Genomic DNA, 5,352 nt, shown 5'->3' with positions numbered 1-5,352 from the left:
TTTTGGAGGCTGCAGAACTGTTTACCTCGACGGCAACAAAGGTACACAGGGTAGACAATGGAACGACTAACTGGCATTTACCTTACGGTATTCAACTGGAAACTTATCTCTTTCTAGAAGTCAGTAATCTGCAAACATGGCTGTGTGAGCGGTTTCTTATGGGAATCATTTCACAGTGCAGATGAAATTATTCATTGACCCATGTCAAGAGTTACAAGAGGCTGGTGTCGCAAACAGGATTTATGATCAGCGGTGTACCCTCATTTATAATCTTACCTGTCTGAGTGCTTCCTAGAAAGAAAGTCATAGCAATATAAAACTGCTGACAAGGAGAATCGTTTTTTAATTTCTGAAAAAAGACATTGCTTTTTAAATTTAATTGAGGAGCTGTCATGACACACTAAGGTCAGATATGAAGTTCCACTGGGTTCAGTGCTCGAACCAATTCTTTTTACATTTTATGTGCTTCCCTCGGACAGTATCACTCAACATGCATTTTGATTGCTGTGCACATGATACCCAGCTCCATTTATCCATGCAGCCAGATAACACATAACAATTAGTCGAACTGCAGGAATGTCTTAAAGACATAAAGACCTGCATGACTTCTAATTTCCTTCTTCTAAATTCAGATAAAACTGACATAATTGTACTTGGCCCAAAAATCTCATAATATGACGGCTATTAGAATTTGGTGCTATATAAGTAAAACTGAATTGACTTTTTCAAATTTGTTTTTTGGCATTTTGAGTTCCTTAACACCTCTCTCTCTCTCTTTCTGTCTCTCTCTCTCACTCACTAGATGACTTAATATTGTTGCGAGAGAGCCACATATGTCTTTCCCTTCACTTGTAACCAAGAAAGGAAAGCGAAGGAGAAAGCTGGCAGAAGATCTCTGCTTTTTGTTGTTTTCTTCTCCATATGGAAAGGAATCTCTGATTTTATGTGTGTAGATAAACACATAAGTTCTTATCTTTTCATTGTATCTTTAATGTCTGTAAGCAAGATGGGCAGACTGTGATCATAAAGGGATAGGCAAGGTCAGCAACAAAGTTTAGGTAGGCTGCGGTGTTTAAAACATGCTCAGTAAGACAGGATGGATCCATGCTTTCATGTTCACGCCAAAGTCTGTATCAACCATCAGAATGTTGCAGCAGGAATCGAGACTCGTCCAGCAAGCAAGTTTTTCTAATGTGTTGCCTTTTTTCCCCCAATTCTGGTGAGTCTGAACTGGAGCCTCAGCTTCCTGTTCGTCTTTAATGTCCCTTTGTATCTAAAGAAGTTGAAAAAGAATCTATTATTTTGCAGGCTTCTGCTGATTGGAAGGAGTCATCTATAAACATCAGTTCCTCATCATCTTTTCACATGTTTGATTTGGTTGAAAGTTTATAACTCTTCACTAATTTTGAAGCCTGTGATTTTTATTTTTGATAACTGAAGCAGTTGTTACTGGAAGCATGTATAGGGAGAGGTGCTGCTGTGATGTTTGCATAGTTTTGCAGGTTCTGAGAGGCATGCTCTCCATTTGACATAAGGCTACATGTGAACTGGTTGTGTTAATGTACGGCAAACCCCTTCCCCATCTCAGTGGTTTACAAACTTTTTTTTGCCATATACAACAGCAGAGGTTATAGACTAAGAAGCTATGATCAGTTCCTGTCATCAGTTACACTATGTCAGCTAAACAAAGCTTTCAGCAGTGATTAAAGTGCACAAATGAAAACAGAAGACTTTCAAACAAACGTTTTCATAGTGTAGATTAATAGTGTTGTTAATCGATTTTTTAATAGTTTTGTCACTGATGTGCAGAGAGGATAAAACAACACATGTACTGATTTTGATATGTTGGTGTCACAGTCACGCCAACATGATGAATAAGTGTTTTCAGTTTACAACATTTACAGGCTATCTAGAGCTTTTTACTCATCTGTATCTAGATTTTACTCACAGCATTCAAAGTTGGGAATTCTTGATTACTTAAAGACTAATGATAACCTTGTTTTATGTTTCGCTAGCTCATTAGTGATGATCTCTGTCTCTGGCTGCAGTGTTAGCTTTACGTTGTCATTTCTGAAAAATGCAACAAAAACTCTCTGTCTCTCTGTGTCTTCAGAAACAGCATATATCTTACACATGGTCTCTGTCTCTGGTTGTAGCGTTAGCTTCACGGCACAGTCCAGTGTACATATTTTGGCCTGCAGTGTTGTTTATCTATCATGTCATTATTTACTCAGTTTTGGAAATTTTTGAAAAGTTTTGGAGGCTGCAGAACTGTTTACCTCGACGGCAACAAAGGTACACAGGGTAGACAATGGAATGACTAATGCATTTGCTTTATGGTAACTGGAAAGTTATCATATGTCTTTCTAGAAGTCAGGAACCCACAAATGTGGCTGTGTGAGCTGTTTCGTGTGGGAATCGTTTCCTCGTTTACTGAAAAAAGTGATGCAGATGAAATTTTTTATTGACCCATGTCAAGAGTTACAAGAGGCTAGTGCCGCTGACAGCATTTACGATCAGTAGTGTCCCTTGAGTTGTAATGTTATCTGTCTGCATGCTTTTTTTTGTTCAGTGGATGTACAGCAGTTTGGTAGAAGACAACTCCCTTTACAGGTGCTGATAACGCCAAGGACACAAAACATTGTGTCCTTGGCCCATTGCTCCGTTAGGTTTCATAGCGAGGCGCGTGATGTGTGGTATGATCAGTTTGTAACTTCCTCCCTCTTCCTTGGAATGGAATAAAGGAGTGTGCTCATTACTTAGACCTGAGATGTTTTGATGTGTGTGTGTTTGCTCTCCTGCATGCATGCAGTAATAAAATAGCTTGACCACAGCTGAACATACTGCAGACCTTTCTTTTTTTTACAGAAAATTCCACAACACATCCCCGTTGTACCTGTCAGTTGTTACAGAAATAAGGTTTATAGCATGAATGTTTAAAGCTAGAGAAAAATTGAGAATGTAGCGGTTGGCATACTCTCACTCGCTCTCACTAGATGACCAATTATTATTGCAAGAGAGACATCCACCCCCTCACCAGAGGATTATATATTGAGAGAGAAAGACATACACACCCCTGTCTCCTCAGTTGTTGTCAACAAGGCAGAAGGAAGAGTGCTGGTAGGGGATTGCTGCTTTTTGTTGTTCTCTTTTCTATATCTGAAATTAATCCCTTATTTTATTTGTGCAGATAAACACATAAGTTCTCTTTTTTTTTTTGTAAGGTCCAAGTTATTGTGAAATTCCTGTGGGAATTTGTGATGGCTTTATGCTGGCTGTGTGAGCTTGGGTTGTTAATTTTTGGTTTGGAAATTGTGACTGACTTCAGATTCTCTGTATTTTGGTTTAATGTTCTTTATTTATGTCATGATTTTACTATGGGGCTGTCTGCAAAGAGGGAAAGACAGAGTTAGTACTGGCAGATGGTGGGAATTGGGAAACAGAGTTCAATGAAACTGAGTTCATATTTTTGATTTGGTGGTTTGCAGTATTGAGGTAACAGGGGAGAGTGTCAGAGGGCATCCTGGGTTCTACATGTCACTTAAACTTAGTTTCAGGGGATCTAGCTTAACTAGCATTGGAGTGGAGCTGAAATTCTAGTCTAAGACTGTCTAGCCTCTGACTGTACCCCTCTGACTGTACCCCTCTGACTGTACCCTTTGCTCTTCCTTTTGCCTTCAGAACTGTTTAATTATTTGGGACATAGATTCAACAATTTTCTGGAAATGTCCCTCAGAGAGGGAACTTTTTTGTTGTCAGGTATTTTCAATAACAGTAAAACGTTGGTTCCAAAGTTATGAGTGATAAATGTTGCTGTCTTATTTGTGTGGAGTGTCCAATTTAAACTTGGTCAGGTGGTGTTTCTCTTTGTCTTAATCTTATTCTATGTGTCACACAGGAAACATTGCATTGAAGAAGTGAATATGATTGTTGTCCAACTCATCATACTTTTTTTGATTTTTAACCAACATGTTGCTGGTTTGACATGCAAAACAGGTAAAGTGTGCCTTTTATCATTTTACTCACTCTGTATAATGCTTTAAAATCAGTTTTTCACTTTTTAAATTTTATTTTGAAAGTATAGTAATTACTGTAATTAAACTGTGTCCTTTCTTTGAACACTGTGAAATCCTTGAAGGCGAAAAAGTATCCCGTAATGGAAATGGATGTGAACCCTGCAAACCAGGCTCTTATCAGGATCATGAAAATACTTCAAAATCTTGTAAAGCATGTAGAACGTGTGACACTAGTAAGTGCTGAAGCTTTTGTAACTTATTAGAAAAACAACTGCTATGTGAGCAGCTGATGATAAACCTGCTCTGTTAGTGGAGACCAAACATGTAGTTCACACTCAAATGACGACATCAGGATTAAGAACATTCTTTGTTTATTTATTTATTGCAGGTCATGGTAGTGACATTAAAGAGCTCTGTACCAGATTCACAAACACAAGATGTGCGTGCCGTGAAGACTTTGTTCCATGGGACAGTGATTCTTCCAACTGCAAATGTGCTGAGGGATTTAAACGAATAGGAGGTACAAGACTGGATCATAATATTGGATCATTTACCATACACACTAAAGAAAATGTCTTTTTAAATCATCAATTCTTTTTTTCCTGCTAGGAGAATGTAAACGATGTGAAGAAGGATTTTTCATCACATCTCAAAACTCAGACTGTAAAAAATGGAAAGAGTACGTATTCTAGTGTTTTTAGTACTTTTATGATATATGATTAAAACAAATTTTCAACAGGGTCTGGACGTGACGCTTGTTGTTAACAGCTTTGTCATTTATCTTTCATTCTAGATGTAAATCAGGAGTGAAAATCAGTGGAACTGCATCGTCAGATGTTATCTGTAATGAGCCAAACAGTGATACTTACAGCACTACACTTCCCACATCAAACACAATTACTACTCTCCGAGGTTTAATAACTCAACGTCCACAGTGGGAGGCCCAAACTCAGGAAATGGATACTAGATCTGTTAGCTCTCCTCCACAAGTAGCCACTTCTATAACAAAATCCAAATTATTTTGGCACAGCCTTCATTTTCCATTGTTTCTGAGATGAAGGCACAGATTTTTTTTTTTTTTTTTAAAAAAAGCTATGTAAACTGTAGCTGACTTTTTTTGTCTTACCAGGTATGGCTCATTATCTTGGAATTTCAAATTTGTAATCTTTAAAAGGCTTTTGTCACTCTGACAATCAGGGAGGAAGGAAATGGAATACTTATAACTGGAATTTGTCCCAAATTTGTTTACATGAGCAATCCACGTAAGGATAACTTAGATGTCTACAGCACTCATATTCATTACATGTATACAATTGCCACTACTGCTACTGTGGTA

The 5,352-nt window shown here is 37.9% G+C and overlaps 1 non-coding gene across 1 annotated transcript; it reads left to right on the top strand.

Annotated features, from left to right (window-relative positions):
* The first annotated feature begins 2,961 nt into the window (after positions 1-2,961).
* Positions 2,962-3,997, top strand: LOC102313152. Its single transcript, XR_006054641.1, has 2 exons — positions 2,962-3,120; positions 3,899-3,997. It is a non-coding gene; the product is annotated as an uncharacterized LOC102313152 (transcript).
* Positions 3,998-5,352: the final 1,355 nt, after the last annotated feature.

This window comes from Haplochromis burtoni, unplaced genomic scaffold (assembly GCF_018398535.1).
Source record: "Haplochromis burtoni strain Fernald_Lab_line unplaced genomic scaffold, NCSU_Asbu1 Contig_100, whole genome shotgun sequence".
Taxonomy (NCBI): Eukaryota; Metazoa; Chordata; class Actinopteri; order Cichliformes; family Cichlidae; genus Haplochromis; species Haplochromis burtoni.
This window is presented reverse-complemented; position numbering and strand designations above follow the sequence as displayed.